Source organism: Lithobates pipiens, unplaced genomic scaffold (assembly GCF_037356315.1).
Source record: "Lithobates pipiens isolate NorthernLeopardFrog02 unplaced genomic scaffold, aLitPip1_a1.2 Scaffold_8, whole genome shotgun sequence".
In the NCBI taxonomy this organism is placed as follows: domain Eukaryota; kingdom Metazoa; phylum Chordata; class Amphibia; order Anura; family Ranidae; genus Lithobates; species Lithobates pipiens.
Window position 1 is genome coordinate 646,580,856 of NW_027507903.1, and position 18,704 is coordinate 646,599,559.

Sequence of the window (18,704 nt, forward strand, 5' to 3'; positions counted from 1 at the left end):
AGGTCCATTGATGTAATGGGGTACCTCTGATGTGATATGGGGGGGGTACCTCTGATGTGATATGGGGGGGTCCTCTGATGTGATATCGGGGGGTCCTCTGATGTGATGGGGAGATGTCTATTGCGAAGGGGGATCTCTAATGTGAGGGGGGGGGGGGGCTCTGATGTGATGAGGAATAATCTGATGTAATGGGGAGATCTCTGCTATGATGGGGGTTCTCTGATGTGAAGGGGGGGGGTCCTCTGATGTGATGGAGGATCTCTGATGTGATGGGGATCTCTCTGATGTGATGGGGATATCTCTGATGTGAGGAGGATTCCTCTGATGTAATGGGGGGGGGGTCCTATGATTTGCTGGGGGGGTCTCTAATATGATGTGGGTCCTCTGATGTAATAGGGGATCCTGTGATGCGATATCTCTAGTGTGATGGGGGACCTTTGATTTGACGGGGGTCCTCTTAGGTGATGAGGGGTCCCTCTGATGATAATGGGAGGTCCTCTGATGTGACGGGGAGACCTCTGATGTGACGGGGGGGAGGAACCTCTGATGTGACATGGGGGGGGGGCATCTGATGTGATATGGGGGTATCTTTGAGATGATGGAGGTATCTCTGATTTGATGGGGGTCCTCTGATGTAATAGGGGGACCTATGATGTGATGGGGGGCTGTGATGTGATGGGGGGACCTGTGATGTGATGGGGGGGGGAACCTGTGATGTGATGGGGGGGGCCTGTGATGTGATGGGGGAATCTCTAATGTGCTATATAAAATGTATAATAATAGTAATAAGGGGTGTGCAGGGGGGGGGTCCTCTGATGTGAAGGGGGTCCTCTGATGCGATGGGGGATCGCTAATGTGATATGGGGGGTCCTCTGATGCGATATCGGGGGGGGCCTCTGATGTAACCTCTGATGTGATGGGGGTAGCCTCTGATTTGATGGGGGTATCTCTGAGATGATGGAGGGATCCTATGATTTTATGGGGAGATCTCTGATGTGATGGGGGTAGCCTCTGATGTGATGGGGGTATCTTTGAGATGATGGGGGTATCTCTGAGATGATGGAGGGGCCCTATGATTTTATGGGGAGATCTCCGATGTGATGGAGGTCCTTCGATGCAATGGGGTATCTCTAATGTAATGGGGGGGGGGGGCCTCTGATGTGATATGGGGGTATCTTTAAGATGATGGAGGTATCTCTGATTTGATGGGGGGTCCTATGATTTTATGGGGAGATCTGTGATGTGATGGGGGTCCTCTGATGTAATAGGGGGACCTGTGATGTGATGGGGGGCCTGTGGTGTGATGGGGGGGGGCTGTGATGTGATGGGGGGGCTGTGATGTGATGGGGGGCCTGTGGTGTGATGGGGGGCCTGTGGTGTGATGGGGGGCCTGTGGTGTGATGGGGGGGCCTGTGGTGTGAAGGGGGGGCCTGTGATGTGAAGGGGGGGACCTGTGATGTGAAGGGGGACCTGTGATATGATGGGGGGAGGACCTGTGATATGATGGGGTGAGGACCTGTCATATGATGGGGGGACCTGTGATATGATATGGGGGGGACCTGTGATGTGATGGGGGTCATCTGATGTGATGGGGGAATCTCTAATGTGATGGGGGAATCTCTAATGTGATGGGGGAATCTCTAATGTGATGGGGGAATCTCTAATGTGCTATATAAAATGTATAATAATAGTAATAATGGGTGTGCAGGGGGGGTCCTCTGATGTGAAGGGGGTCCTCTGATGCGATGGGGGATCGCTAATGTGATATGGGGGGTCCTCTGATGTGATGGAGGGGTCCTATGATTTTATGGGGAGATCTCTGATGTGATGGGGTATCTTTGAGATGATGGGGGTATCTCTGAGATGATGGAGGGGTCCTATGATTTTATGGGGAGATCTCCGATGTGATGGAGGTCCTTTGATGCAATGGGGTATCTCTAATGTAATGGGGGGGGGCCTCTGATGTGATATGAGGGTATCTTTGAGATGGGGAGATCTGTGATGTGATGGGGGTCCTCTGATGTAATAGGGGGACCGGTGATGTGATGGGGGGGGCCTGTGATGTGATGGGGGGGCCTGTGATGTGATGGGGGGGGCTGTGGTGTGATGGGGGGGCTGTGGTGTGATGGGGGGGCTGTGGTGTGATGGGGGGGGGCTGTGGTGTGATGGGGGGCCTGTGATGTGAAGGGGGGGCCTGTGATATGATATGGGGGGACCTGTGATATGATGGGGGGAGGACCTGTAATATGATGGGGGGGACCTGTGATATGATATGGGGGGGGACCTGCGATGTGATGGGGGGTCATCTGATGTGATGGGGGAATCTCTAATGTGATGGGGGAATCTCTAATGTGCTATATAAAATGTATAATAATAGTAATAATTGGTGTGCAGGGGGGGTCCTCTGATGTGAAGGGGGGTCCTCTGATGCGATGGGGGATCGCGAATGTGATATGGGGGGTCCTCTGATGTGATATCGGGGGGGGGGGGGGCCTCTGATGTGATGGTGGTAGCCTCTGATGTGATGGGGGTATCTTTGAGATGATGGGGGTATCTCTGAGATGATGGAGGGGTCCTATGATTTTATGGGGAGATCTCTGATGTGATGGGGGTCCTTTGATGCAATGGGGTATCTCTAATGTAATGGGGGTATCTGTAATGTGATGGGAGGACCTGTAATGTGATGGGGGGACCTGTAATGTGATGGGGGGACCTGTAATGTGATGGGGGGGACCTGTAATGTGATGGGGGGGACCTGTAATGTGCTATATAAAATGTATAATAATAGGTGATTGTAAAAAGCTATGGTAGATGTCAGCGCTATATAAAATGTATAGTAATAATGTGTGATTGTACAACGCTACGGTATATGTTTGTGCTATATAAATATAAAAGTAAAAATAAGCGATTGTACAGCGCTACGTTTTAAGTCAGTGCTATATAAAATGTATAGTAATAATTTGTGATTGTACTACGCTACAGTATATGTCAGTGCTATATAAAATGTTTAATTTTATTAATAATAATAATAATAATAATAATAATAATGACTGATTATACAACATTATGGTAAATGTCAGCGCTATATAAAATATATAATAATAATACTGATTGTACAACGCTATATATAAATCTGTAATAATACTATGTAATTGTACAATGTTACTGAATGGGTCAGTAATATTTAAATATATATTAGTAATAATAATAAAAGTTTTGAATTGCACGGCGCTACAGAATATGTCAACACTAATTAATATAAATGTATATAAATAATGTGTAAAATTGTACAACACTTTGGTATATGTCAGATCCATATTACATGATCTGGGTTGTTTACCATATATGGATGGGCATAAGTGTCAGTTAGTGTCAGTTGGAAGATCAGACTGTGGCTGGATATTTGAATAATAATAATATATAAAATTGTACAATGTAACAGAATAGATCAGAGCTCTTATATATATATATATATATATATATATATATATATATATATATATATATATATATATATATATATATTAGTAATAATAATAGTTTTCTATTGCACAGCGCTACAGAATATGTCAGCACTATATAAATGTATATGAATAATGTGTAAAATTATACAACACTTTGGTATATGTCAGATCTGTATCACATGATCAGTGCTGTTTACATGATCCGGGCTGTTTACCATATATGGGCATAAGTGTCAGTTAGTGTCAGTTGAAAGCTCAGGCTGGTCATGTGACAGGAAGTGACATCATAGAGGGCTCCCAGCCTATAAAAGCAGAGTGTCGGGCAGTTGGAGAGTCATTGTGTATTGGAGACAGACGAGTGCAGACACAGAATTCTGAGCTCTCTATCAGCATACCATTATAGGAGAATATTCCATATATAACCTTCATATATAGATTGTATATATTGTACACAGCGCAGGAAGAGGAAGAGAAGTTTATATTATCACTTTTCTTTATTATTTCATATCTAATTAAATTATAAAAGCTGCCATGCAGAGAGGACAAGGGATTAGCAGAGAGGAACTTTGCTTTGGAACATCCACACTGTCCAATCAGAGTAGCAGAAAAAGGAGCAGCGAGAAAATTTATTACAGCGCCAGTGAGGAACTAGAGATGTTTGCAGAGCAGACAGGCCAGGTTCCTAGGAAGAGGCGCAGAGAGGAGGAAGTAGGGAGCTCTGCTGAGCAGATAGGCCAGGTTTCCAGGAAGAGGAGCAACGAGAAAATCTATTACAGCGCCAGTGAGGAACTAGAGATGTTTGCAGACCAGACAGGCCAGGTTCCCAGGAAGAGGAGCAGAGAGGAGGAAGTAGGGAGCTTGGCTGAGCAAACAGGCCAGGTTTCCAGGAAGAGGAGTAGAGAGGAGGATGTAGGGAGCTCTGCTGAGCAAACAGGCCAGGCTCCCAGGAAGAGGAGCAGAGAGGAGGAAAAAGGGAGCTCCACTGAGCAGGCAGACCAGGCTCCCAGCAAGAGTAGCAGTTCCACAACCAGTGAGGATCTCCAGAGTTCTTCAGAGAGAAAAGGAGAGAAAAGGAGATGGTCCCAGGACACAGAATGTGAGAGCCATCTGAGGAAGAGGAGGAGGAGTGACGAAGGATGTAAGGATTAGTTGTAAATCTTCAAATAGTACATATGAAAGAGGAACAAGGAATTCCTCCACCAAATTCATCCCTAAAGAGGAACTGGGCTCAGAGGAGGAGATATCAAATACCAATTTTACGTATAATTAACAAAATAAATTATCAAATGGACCCCCCCCCCCACATCCCCTCTCCTAACCCCCCCAAACTTCTAGGTTTGGCACTGAAACTTTTAAACCCCCCATTATCTCCCCCCACGTTGCTGGCCATGTCAGTGAAAGTTTAAACGCCTAAGTCCCCCCTCCCCCACCCATATTGCTGGGCAAGATAGTGACAGTTTAACTCCAGAAAAAGTCTAGCCCCCCCTCCACCATTGCTTTAGCATGACAAGGAAAGTTCAACCTTCCCATAATCTCCCCCCGCCCGAATTGCTGTGCATGGCATTGAAAGTCTAACCCACCCCCCCCCATATTAGTGGGCAAGGCAGTAACAGTTTAACCCCACCATATTCTGCCCCCCTCCCTCATTGCTGGCTATGACAGTGAAATCTCAACCCCCCCCCCTTTACCCCCACTGCTGGGCATTGCAATTAAAGTTTAACCCCCCCCAACGCTGGGAATGGCAGTGAACATTTAACCCCCCCCCGATTCCTAGGTATGGTAGTGAAAATTAACCACCATAAAATGACTTAGAACACCTATAGACTTGCTCTAAGCCTGCAGTTAGTCAGTGATTGGATGATAATTTCCCTGTGTAAATGTAAACTTCCGGGATCAGTTCTTCTTTCTGTATTGGAGACTTCAATTACCAATAGAAATCAGTGATAAGACCTGTATCAGGGCGAGGCAATAAACGTTATTTCTCTTTCTTCTCTCTAGCAGACGGCGGGACGACAGAATGCATAGCGGCCCCTAGAAAATTCGTAGTGTCCCCTACAGAATGCATAGCGGCCCCTAGAAAATTTGTAGTGACCCCTACAGAATGCGTAGCGGCCCCTACAGAATGCGTAGTGGCCCCTAGAAAATTCGTAGTGACCCCTACAGAATGCGTAGCGGCCCCTACAGAATGCGTAGTGGCCCCTAGAAAATTCGTAGTGTCCCCTACAGAATGCATAGCGGCCCCTACAAAATTCGTAGTGGCCCCTACAGGACACAAAGAGACCAACTTGACTCTGGAGAGTTTCATCTTCCATAAGAAACTTGGATCGGGAGCCTTTGGGACGGTAAGTAAGCAATTAGAATGGAGGGGCCCACACACACTGGGGGGGGGGGGGGGATCACAGTGCTGTGTTTTGGCCTAGGCCGACAAGGCCCAGGCCTAGGGTGGAGGCAAAAAAGCTGCCCCCTCCCCCGCACGAAAAAAAACAACAAAATAACCCGCACGCAGAGCCGCTGACAGGGGAGTACAGCTGAATCCCGAAACCCAGTGCCACAACAAGTTCCGGCACTGAGCTCCAGTAACTGGCCAGACAGGGGTGTGCTAGCGTGGGCACCTGGGACATCTGCCTCCCGGGGGCCCGCAAGTGGCGATCGGCTTCCCATAGCAGCCGACACCTCTCTACCCACTGACAGCCACACACACTCCTTTTAAAACCCCACCCCTCTACTGCTCCCCCTGTTGCTGGGGGTGTACAAATGCTCTCCTTCGCCGATGTGGCGGCAGGAATGATACCCCCTTGTCATGCTCTGTGGCTGAACTTGACCCATTTGAATAAACAATGCTGTGTTGCAACCGCCTCCCACACAACATGCACAACATGTGTGGTTCCTCTGTATTGCTGTCTGAAGTGCGATCCAAATGCAGAATGCGCTTCAAACAGCAAAACGTGTGTGAACCAGGCCTAGCAGTTAGAGCACATGGAATAATATAATGTACTAACCATCTCTCTCTCTCCCTCTCCTACAAGGTGATGCTGGCGACTCACATTGACAGCGGCGTGTTGGTGGCCGTGAAGATCGTTCAGAAGTTGCAGATAGCTTCATACGGCAAAGAATTCGCCCTGTGTGAACGTCGTGCCCTGGAGAAGGTGGGGGGCTGCCATTATTGTACCCACACCTACACCACGTTCCAGACGGAGGTAAGTCTATTTTTCGTAAGAGAGAGAAGTATAAAATGAATGGCATGTATATAAAATAGTGCAAACATTGCTTCACGATATCTGGATGTCATCATCTGCCCAGTCTGGTGACATCATTGCTGGGCCAGTGACCTCAGAAATGTGATGTACATAGAATGACATAGGTTGGATATAGTGTAGGCAGATATAGATGGATGGATATAGTGTAGGCAGATATAGATGGATGGATATAGTGTAGGTAGATATAGATATGGATGGATATAGTGTAGGTAGATATGGATGGATGGATGGATGGATATAGTGTAGGTAGATATGGATGGATGGATATAGTGTAGGTAGATAACGATATGGATGGATATAGTGAAGGTAGATATAGATGGATATAGAGTAGGTAGATCTAGATATGGATGGATATAGTGTAGGTAGATATAGATGGATATAGTATAGGTAGATATGGATATAGTGTAGGTAGATATGGATGGATGGATATAGTGTAGGTAGAGATGGATGGATATAGTGTAGGTAGATATGGATGGATGGATGGATGGATATAGTGTAGGTAGATATGGATGGATGGATGCATATAGTGTAGGTAGATATGGATGGAAGGATGTAGTGTAGGTAGATATGGATGGATGGATGGATGGATGGATATAGTGTAGGTAGATATGGATGGATGGATGCATATAGTGTATGTAGATATGGATGGATGGATATAGTGTAGGTGGATATGGATGGATGGATATAGTGTAGGTAGATATGGATGGATGGATATAGTGTAGGTAGATATGGATGGATGGATATAGTGTAGGTAGATATGGATGGATGGATATAGTGTAGGTAGATATGGATGGATGGATATAGTGTAGGTAGATATGGATGGATATAGTGTAGGTAGATATGGATGGATATAGTGTAGATAGATATGGATGGAAGGATATAGTGTAGGTAGATATGGATGGAAGGATATAGTGTAGGTAGATATGGATGGATATAGTGTAGATAGATATGGATGGAAGGATATAGTGTAGGTAGATATGGATGGAAGGATATAGTGTAGGTAGATATGGATGGATATAGTGTAGATAGATATGGATGGAAGGATATAGTGTAGGTAGATATGGATGGAAGGATATAGTGTAGGTAGATATGGAAGGATATAGTGTAGGTAGATATGGATGGATGGATGGATGGATATAGTGTAGGTAGATGTGGATGGATATAGTGTAGGTAGATATGGATATAGCGTAGGTAGATATGGATATGGATGGATGGATGGATATAGCGTAGGTAGATATGGATATGGATGGATATAGTGTAGGTAGATATGAATGGACGGACTGTAGGTAGGTATAGGTAGACGTCATGCAGTATATTTGGGTAGATATACATATACACCATGTGACTCTGATTTGGACCTCCTAAGTGAAATGCATCGATTGACCTGTCTGTGTTTCCCCCCCAGGACCACTTCTTCTATGTCATGGAATATCTGAGCGGAGGAGATCTGGTGGAAATGGCAGGAAAATGTGACATCACCACCCTCAGACTGACCGCAGCGGAGCTCGTGTGTGGTCTGCAGTTTATCCACTCCGTAGGTGTCATACACCAGTAAGTACTATTATTTATTTTACAATTCCCCACCCCCTCCCCTCTCCCGTTGCCTGAACACCCAATGGTGACCGGTTCCTCCTCCTCCTTTCAACGTCCGCCTTTCCACTGGATGCACACATAAGGAGAGGAGGATGGAGGAACGCAGACCGGATCATAGGAAACGTTGGGTGGCGCTAGGAAAGGGAGCTTTGTGATTGTTCATCCCTCTGTGGATCTGTAATACTGGGATATATGGGAGGGATCATTGTCTGAACTGCAGAACTGACACTCTTTTTTTTCTCCACAGAGACCTAAAGCTTGACAACGTCCTCATAGATAGCACCGGTCACATCAAAATAGCGGATTTCGGCATTGCAAGTGTCTACACGCCTGAACGCAAGGTAAGTCCAATGTGCCCATACACAGGGCAATTATCAACCATACTAGGATTGAATTAAAGAGAAACTGTAAATAAAGAGCAATTATCAGATTAGAACTGGATTATAGACCTTGGAGGTCCCATCCAGCTACCCATCTGGCTCTGGGTATCGTGTCCAGTCCTGGGGGGTCTCATCCAGCCACTATCTGGTTCTGTGGGTCCCGTCCAGCTAACATCTGCACCTGGGGGCTCTTTCCAGCTACTATCTGGCCCTGAGGGTCCTGTCCAGTCCTGGGGGGGCCCCGTATAACCATCATCTGGCCTTGGAGTTCCCATCCAGCTACCATATGGCTCTGAGCTTCCTGTCCAGTCCTGGGGAGCTCTGTCCAGGTACCATCTGGCTCTGTGGGTCCTGTCCGGCCCTAGGAAGCCCTTTTCAGCTACCATCTGGCCATGGGGTTCCCATTCGGCTACCATCTGGCCCTGTAGGTCCTGTCTAATTATCATCTGGCCCTGGGGTTCCTGTCCACTCCTGGGGGCCACATCCAGCTACCACCCACCCCAGGGCTTTAACATTTACACGTTGAAACTAAATACTTGTTGTAATGTTGATGTTGCTGGTTTCTAGCCTGACCTTTCATCCTTATCCTTCTCTTTCAGGTTTCCCCACAGATGCCGTTTGATCCAGCCATCGATTATTACTGGTTGGGGGGTACGTTACTTGATCTGGCTTTTGGTGCTAAGTCATCATTAAGTTTGCTAGACAATCCCACGAACTGTCTAAGGCCACCATACTTGGTTGACAACTACCCCGACTTCGTGGACCTGCTGAAAAAGGTAAGTAGTGACACAGTCCTAGAAGGACAAGGAGAGTAGACATATAGGCTCCGCCAGAGAGTCGGCGCACTTCATGCGCCATTACTGTCGTCTTATGTTTTTTCTGTTTTCTTTCTTCCCCATAGCTCCAGAGTAAAAGCAAAGAGGAGCACAAAGCGACCATCAACAACATCAGAGACCACCCATTTTTCCGAGGAATAAACTGGGAGGAGGTGGAGGCGAGAGAGACACGCCCTCCATTCTTTGTACGTCGAAAGGTATGTAGTTGTGCCAATAGGGGTCGTCGCATTGAAATCAATAGGACGCGATTTTGCACCTTTTTTTTCTATCGGCAAAACGTAGATAATCCTATTCTCAGCCATTAAAGGAAATCCCTACATAGAGGGGTTTCCTTTAATCATTCATGGATCTCATTGTTCTCTTTTTCTATTTCAGAGCCTCAGACACCTTACAAGGCGGAAGATACCACAGGAGAACCTCCTAGACCATAAGAACTCTCCAGACAATGAGCAAGTCGATGGCTTTTCATTTGAGAGTGATCAATGGAGAGCCATACAGAATCTAAACTGAACGCGAAACACGCCAGGATGGAGCTTATGGAAACTGATGTAAAATATGGCGGGGGACTTCGCGCCTAGTGTTCTTTCTCAACCATCTACCACCATTGAAATCCAGAAATCATCATATATCCCCCTAGGAAACAGGACTTCCAGAGAGCACAAAGTCTGATGGACACGCTGCTTCAAGGAAGTCCTACCAGATCTAGGAACAGGACACATCATATAAAATAGCTGAACTGGGCGAAGTCCACATGGGAACGGAGACAGAGTCTACAAGGGAACGGGGACAGAGTCTACAAGGGAACGGGGACAGATTCTACAAGGGAACGGGGACAGAGTCTACAAGGGAACGGGGACAGAGTCTACAAGGGAACGGGGACAGATTCTACAAGGGAACGGGGACAGATTCTACAAGGGAACGGGGACAGAGTCTACAAGGGAACGGGGACACAGTCTACAAGGGAACGGGGATAGAGTCTACAAGGGAACGGGGATAGAGTCTACAAGGGAACGGGGACAGAGTCTACAAGGGAACGGGGACAGAGTCTACAAGGGAACGGGGACAGAGTCTACAAGGGAACGGGGACAGATTCTACAAGGGAACGGGGACAGATTCTACAAGGGAACGGGGACAGAGTCTACAAGGGAACGGGGACAGATTCTACAAGGGAATGGGGACAGAGTCAACAAGGGAGTCAGACTGAGGAAGTCAGGACTGAGCCTACGATGGAGCAGGGAGGACTGTGCAGAGAGGAGTCAGTGGGGGACAGACTCCTAAAGCTCTCCTGCAGTCTCCTCCCCACTCCCTCGTAGACTTAGTCCCCTCTTCCCATCAGTTCCAGCCTGACGCCAGGAGCCGGCACAGAGTCTACGAGGGAGAGCCGGCACAGAGTCTACGAGGGAGAGCCGGCACAGAAACTACAGTGGAGCCGGAACAGAGTCTACAAGGGAGTCGGAACAAAGACTACAAGGGAAACAGTGAAGAAGTCAGGACTGAGCTTACAATGGAGCGGGGAGGAGTGTGCAGAGGAGTCTGTTGGGGGACAGACACCTAAAGCTCTCCTGCAGTCGAGAGAGGGAGAACGGGGAAATGCTAATGTAAACAAGCATCTCCCTGTTCTGCCTAGTGACAATGTGACTGATCTCTGTTCCCTGTGATTGGGAGCAGAGATCAGTGACATGCCACACGTGGGCGGCACAGTGGTGTAGTGGTTAGCACTCTCACCTAGCAGTAAAAAGGGTTGCTGGTTTGAATCCCAACCACGACGCTGCCTGGAGTTTGCATGTTCTCCCTGTGTCTGCGTGGGTTTCCTCCGGGTACTCCGGTTTCCTCCCACACTCCAAAGACATGCTGGTAGGTTAATTAGCTTCTGTCCAAAATTGGTCTTAGTATATATAGTATAGAGCCGGCACAGAGTCTACGAGGGAGCCGGCACAGATTCTACGAGGGAGCCGGCACAGATTCTACGAGGGAGCCGGCACAGAGTCTACGAGGGAGCCGGCACAGAGTCTACGAGGGAGCCGGCACAGAGTCTACGAGGGAGCCGGCACAGAGTCTACGAGGGAGCCGGCACAGAGTCTACGAGGGAGCCGGCACAGAGTCTACGAGGGAGCCGGCACAGAAACTACAGTGGAGCTGGAACAAAGACTACAAGGGAACCAGACTTAGATTGTGAAGTGAAGACTGAGCTTACAATGGAGCAGGGAGCAGAGAGGAGTCTGTTGGGGGGACAGACACCTAAAGCTCTCCTGCAGTCAGGAGAGGGAGAACGGGGGAAATGCTAATGTAAACAAGCATCTCCCCATTCTGCCTAGTGACAGTGTCACTGATCACAGCTCCCTGTGATTGGGAGCAGAGATCAGTGACATGCCACACATGGGCGGCACAGTGGTGTAGTGGTTAGCACTCTCACCTAGCAGTAAAAAGGGTCGCTGGTTTGAATCCCAACCACGACGCTATCTGCCTGGAGTTTGCATGTTCTCCCTGTGTCTGCGTGGGTTTCCTCCGGGTACTCCGGTTTCCTCCCACATTCCAAAGACATGCTGGTAGGTTAATTAGCTTCTGTCCAAAATTGGTCCTAGTATATACACCCTCTCAAATAGGTTGTACAGGGGCCCTGTGATTTCAAAACAGCAGCCCCGGCTGTTCTGCAGCTTCTCATTGGACGACCAATGGAAGACTAATGGAAGACAATACAGGAGCCATAAAAGAGGAAAAAAATTCCACCATCACCAACCAGATTTGTTCCAATAAATATTTAATTTTACTTCTACTCGTCTCTTTTTCTGTTTATTTTACTCGTCTCTTTTTCCGTTTATTAACTGATTACAACCCGATATTAATCAGCAACCTCCTGGTGTATGTTCAGCTTTCACCCCCTAATCCTAACTCTTACCCCCCTCCAACCCCAGCCCTTTAATATTGACCCCCCCCCCCCCCCATCCCCTAAACCCCAAACCTAACCCAATACCCAATCACAGTCATTTGTGGTCCATTAGAGGAGATTTACTACAAGTTGTTATTGGACAGGAACTTCCAATCGCGCTATTGTTACAAAATTGGCGACAGTTTCCGATAGCAACCAATCCTTCCTCAGGCCGAGCAAACTCTACAACCCAGGAATATATTTCATTGGTACAAATAGTACCAGAAATTACAGAAATATTGATAACAATTTTGGAGGAGATTTACTAAAACTGGATTGTGCAAAATCTGGTGCAGCTGTGCATGACAGCCAATCAGCTTCTAGCTTCAGCTTCTTCAATTAAGCTTTGACAAAGAAACCTGGAAGCTGATTGGTTTCTCTGCAGAGCTGCACCAGTCTCTGAACTCTCCCCTATAACTCGCACTATTTCCTAATTCAGATAAAATGTAAGTTCACCTTATAATGAGAAATGAAAAGGTGAATTTACTCCAAATATCCCGCCCAACCCCTCCGGAAAACATGCTGTATCCATCCTAATGCTCACAATGCCAAGTGGTGATTGGATGGCACAGCCATGTGACCCTGCTGACCAATGAGAAGCGACTCTTCCGGTAAGGAGTCCCAAAAGAAAGAAGAGCTTCAAATATCCCACCCTGGGCCGGACTGGGAATAAAAACCAGCCTTGGAAATAATTTCATACCAGTCCCATAGAATCATTATACCAGCCCAATAGCATAACGTCATTATTTCTTGTTCATAAAAAGGGAAAAACCATGCGTTTTAAAGCACGTTTGAAGAGCGTATTATATATAGATAAGATAGATATGAAAGCACATAGTGCTAGGGATATATAGATATACATAAAACAGCAAATTTCAGTTAAAAGTAGTAAAAGTGAAGAAATCATCAAGGGGGACACCAGGCACTCTTGGAATGTGAGGGGGGGGGGGGGGAGGGGGACCACCTTCTACAGAAAATACACTAAGGTAAGGAGGGGGGGGCTACTGATATAAGGGGAAAACCTTTATATCAGTGTCTCTTTACATCACTGTATTCACTCCCCCCTTACATCAGTGACCCCCACCTCAGACTGGCCTAGTGGTGCTGTCACTGACCTCCTCTCAGGTGCAATGTGCAGGGCTCAGTCAGTTGTCTCCAGCATGGTGGCTCTGGTTTTATCCTATAGACTCCTCTCCACAGTCCACACATGTCTGACTTCTCCCATGTCCTCAAATGTAGGCGGAGCTCCCACTCTTGACTCCTCTCCAGACTCCCTCAGAGACTGCAGACATGATATAAGACGAGAGATGGTCAGAGGCTGCGGGCATATTACAGGAGATGGCCAGAGATTGTGGACATGATACAAGAGATCAATGCAGCCTCACCAGTGCCCATCAAATTCAGCCCCACTGTTCCAATCAATGCAGCCTCTGTGCCAGTCCATGCAGCCTCACTGTGCCCATCATTGCTGCCTTACTGTGCCCCTCATTGCAGCCTCACCATGCCATACAAGAGATCAATGCAGCCTCACCAGTGCCCATCAAATTCAGCCCCACTGTGCCAATCAATGCAGCCTCTGTGCCAGTCCATGCAGCCTCACTGTGCCCATCATTGCTGCCTTACTGTGCCCCTCATTGCAGCCTCACCATGCGTCCACTGCGTCTATCACATGAGCTGGTCTAGAAGGAGGGTAGGACTTTTGTCACAGAGCCGCCGAACAGTAAACACTGAGCTCCGGGACACATCGGTCTCCCGCGCTGTGTGTTACAAGTAGGAGGAAGAGGGAGGGGAGCGCTGCAGCCACAGCATAGATCGAAGCAGCCCCAGGGCAGGCAGCCTACCGGGAAATGTCCCGGTATCCCGGTCCGGCCCGATCCCACCCACCCCTCTTGACCCTGATGTATCCATCCTAATGCTTGTAATAGAAAGCCCTCATGACCACGTGACCAGGCTAACCAATGAGATATTTCTATTTTGAACATTATGATGGATACTTACTATGAGGTTGTGTATTGCGATAAACTGACCGGCACGCCGGCAGCACTGGGCGGCCGCTGTATGCAAGAGTCCGGAGGGGTGGTCAGGATATTAACCGCTTCACCTCCGGAAGATATACCCCCCTTCATGACCAGGCCATAGTTTATTTGCGATACAGTGTCCTGTCAGAATACCGCTACGGATCAGAAAATAACGTTCTGAGCAAAAAATGCTTACTGCGGATGTGCCATGCATTCCAGCATGATCGCTATGCATTCCAATAGGTTTCTAATCTGACAGAACACAAAGACAGCAGCGGACATTTTCTTACATCCAGGTGAGCAGGCAGAAGGTGGTGGCAGCCATCTTGGTACACCCAGCACTGCTCAGTGGCGAATTAGTCTATAAGGTGAGTTAACTGCTAGAATAAGTGGGAAAATATAGACTTGCCTGGGTGTAAGAAGATGTCCGCTGTCACCTTCATGTTCTGTCACATCAGGAAACCTATTAAAATGCATAGCGGCCATACTGGAACACAAAGCACGTGCACAATATTGTTTGCAACATTACTTCCGTTGCATTTTCTGATGGGTAACGGTTTTCCCACAAATAGAGCTTTCGTTTAGGCTTGTGCAAATCGTTTTTTTTTGTTTTTTTTAAAACAAGGTCAGTCTTTATTTGAGATAACATGGTACATTACACATTATATACTTCAAATACCATAAGTGGGTACATACATAAATATGTAGCATCAGAGCATTCGGTTTACTGGAGCAGGTTAAGCATGCATAATGAGGATGGGAGGAAAGGAGGGTGGTGGGGGAGGGAACAGGCAGCCACCACATTACCTGGCCCAGGTGCTGTCAGGAGACTGCCATCACGGACAATTTGGGGACCTCTGTGGGCATATTCTATGCAGTCTCTGAGGCATGAAGTATATCCGGTGTTTAGCCCTGGTTTGTTCGAATCCCCACCTGACCATGACCAACATGGCCGCCCAGTAGTACACCAGCAGGTTAGGCAGGGCCAATCCTCCACAATCAACAGGGAGCTGGAGAGTTAACCTGGCCATCCGTGGGGAGGAGCCCCGCCACAAGAAGGAGTCTATGCAACTCTCCAGGTCCCTGAAAAAGAACTGGGGTAACCATACAGGGCAATTCCTGAAGATGTAGTTACATTTGGGAAGATAAATCTTCAATATATTAATTTGTCCTAGGAGGTTAAGAAGCAGATTAGTCCACGAGAGCAATAGTCTTTAAGGCGGGTAACTACAGTGCCTTGTGAAAGTATTCGGCCCCCTTAAACTTTTCAACCTTTTGCCACATTTCAGGCTTCAAACATAAAGATATAACATTTTTATTTTTTGTGAAGAATCACCAACAAGTGGGACACAATTGTGAAGTGAAACGAAATCTATTGGATTTTTGAAACTTTTTTAACTAATAAAAAATTGAAAAGTGGGGCGTGCAAAATTATTCGGCCCCCTTGCGTAGGCTCCACTTTGTAGAGCCACCTTTTGCTGCGATTACAGCTGCAAGTCTCTTGGGGTATGTCTCTATCAGTTTTGCACATCGAGAGAATGAAATTCTTGCCCATTCTTCCTTGCAAAACAGCTCGAGCTCAGTGAGGTTGGATGGAGAGCGTTTGTGAACAGCAGTTTTCAGCTCTTTCCACAGATTCTCGATTGGATTCAGATCTGGACTTTGACTTGGCCATTCTAACACCTGGATACGTTTATTTGTGAACCATTCCTTTGTAGATTTTGCTGTATGTTTGGGATCATTGTCTTGTTGGAAGATAAATCTCCGTACCAGTTTCAGGTCTTTTGCAGACTCCAACAGGTTTTCATCCAGAATGGTCCTGTATTTGGCTGCATCCATCTTCCCCTCAATATTTTAACCATCTTCCCTGTCCCTGCTGAAGAAAAGCAGGCCCAAACCATGATGCTGCCACCACCATGTTTGACAGTGGGGATGGTGTGTTGAGGGTGATGAGCTGTGCTGCTTTTACGCCAAACATATCGTTTTGCATTGTGGGCAAAAAGTTCGACTTTGGTTTCATCTGACCAGAGAACCTTCTTCCACATGTTTGGTGTGTCTCCCAGGTGGCTTGTGGCAAACTTTAGACAAGACTTTTTATGGATATCTTTGAGAAATGGCTTTCTTCTTGCCACTCTTCCATAACGGCCAGATTTGTGCAGTGTACGACTGATTGTTGTCCTATGGACAGACTCTCCCACCTCAGCTGTAGTTCTCTGCAGTTCATCCAGAGTGATCATGGGCCTCTTGGCTGCATCTCTGATCAGTCTTCTCCTTGTCTGAGCTGAAAGTTTAGAGGGACGGCCAGGTCTTGGTAGATTTGCAGTGGTCTGATACTCCTTCCATTTCAAAATGATCGCTTGCACAGTGCTCTTTGGGATGTTTAAAGCTTGGGAAATCTTTTTGTATCCAAATCCGGCTTTAAATTTCTCCACAACAGTATTACGGAGCTGCCTGGTGTGTTCCTTGGTCTTCATGATGCTCTCTGCGCTTTCAACAGAACCCTGAGACTATCACAGAGCAGGTGCATTTATACAGAGACTTGATTACACACAGGTGGATTCTATTTATCACCATCAGTCATTTAGGACAACATTGGATCATTCAGAGATCCTCGCTGAACTTCTGGAGTGAGTTTGCTGCACTGAAAGAAAGGGGCCGAATAAATTTTGCACGCACCACTTTTCAGTTTTTTAATTGCTAAAAGAGTTTAAAATATCCAATAGATTTCATTCCACTTCACAATTGTGTCCCACTTGTTGGTGATTCTTCACAAAAAAATAAAATTTTATATCTTTATGTTTGAAGCCTGATATGTGGAAAAAGGTTGAAAAGTTCAAGGGGGCCGAATACTTTCGCAAAGGCACTGTATGGGCTGAAGGTTAAGTCGTTGGAAGGCCCCTCTGATACCTAGGTACGTGAATTCTGTCACCCAACGCAGCGCGGTCTGAGATGCAGAATTTCTCGCCTGTGTATCTAATGGGAATAAGACTGACTTAGTCCAACTGATACGAATTCCAGAGAATCGTCCGAATTTGTCAAACACCTCCAGAGCAGCCTGCAGCGAGGGACCTGCATCCTGTAGATACAGCAGGGTGTCATCCGCATACAGTGATATTTTCTCCTCAAGAGGGCCAACCCAAAGCCCCACTATACTGCTGGACTGCCACACCAGTCTTATATTAGGGATCTTATATAATAAGCCTAGCCAGTGCAAGAACTTGGGTACCACCCCATATTTCCTCAACACCGCCCATAAGTATACCCATTCAATAGAGTCAAAAGCCTTCTCCGCGTCCAGAGAGGCTATGACTCTCGTTCCTGCATTGTCATGGGAGGTGGCCAGATTTAGGAACAGGCGGCGAATATTGATATCTGTGCCCTTGCCCAGCATGAACCCGTTCTGATCAAAATGAATGAGGTCCTCTATTACCTTACCGAGCCTAATAGCCAGTATTTTCGCTAGTAGCTTAGCATCTGCATTAATTAGGGAGATAGGCCAGTAGGAGGCACACTCTTCAGGGTCCCTACCAGGTTTGGGCACTAACACCACGATCGCCTCAGACAACGAATCCGGCAGAGAGTCCAGGTTAGAGGACTGCTGCAGTGATGAAGTAAGTTCAGGGGCTAAAAATTCCTGGTATACCGAATAGAATTCTATAGGAACTCCATTAGGGCCAGGGGCCTTCCTCCCCTGCATGGACCCCAGAGCCTCCTGCACTTCCTCAAGGGAGATGTCTTTATCCAGCTCCGCGCACTTCCCCGCCTCTAAGGAGGGGAGCGAGATTTGATCTAGGTAGTGGAGTAGTTCAGAGTCGTCAAAGTTTGCCCTAGAGGAGTACAGGGTCTGCTAGAGTTCCATAAATCTTGCACTGATGTCAACAGATGGCCATCCAGGTCCCTTAGCCTACCAAGGTGGGTTGCGTTGTGTTGGCCCCTGGCCAGCAAGGCCAGCAGCCTCCCGTTCTTGTCCCCAAATTCAAATACCCTCTGAGCGCTCTCAAGCATCAATTTCTTAGTAGGTTCCACTCTAAGTGAGGATAAATCCCTCAAGGTGTCCTGCCAGGGCACATAGTGCTCCCACACAGGACATCGCACATATTCTGCCTATTCGTTTAGTTCCGAATTCGTTTTTTTAAACTAATTTCAACAAGTTCAGTAATTTGGAAATATCCCAATTAACGAATACCCGTTTAACAAATTTCTCAGAATATTCGGAAATCTGAAATAACT

General features: G+C 47.1%; 1 long non-coding RNA gene across 6 annotated transcripts in view; it reads right to left on the reverse strand.

The window, feature by feature from the left end:
• Positions 1-6,468: 6,468 nt before the first annotated feature.
• The window catches only part of LOC143961671 (uncharacterized), an 88,489-nt gene continuing 76,253 nt past the window's right edge, over positions 6,469-18,704 (reverse strand). For 5 of the 6 annotated variants that reach the window (XR_013270524.1, XR_013270523.1, XR_013270521.1 and 2 more), the window contains one exon: positions 6,469-6,667. This is a non-coding gene — a long non-coding RNA (uncharacterized LOC143961671). Of the gene's footprint in view, positions 6,668-13,571; positions 13,739-18,704 lie in introns of all 6 variants that reach the window. The other variant, XR_013270525.1, reaches the window with a different exon arrangement.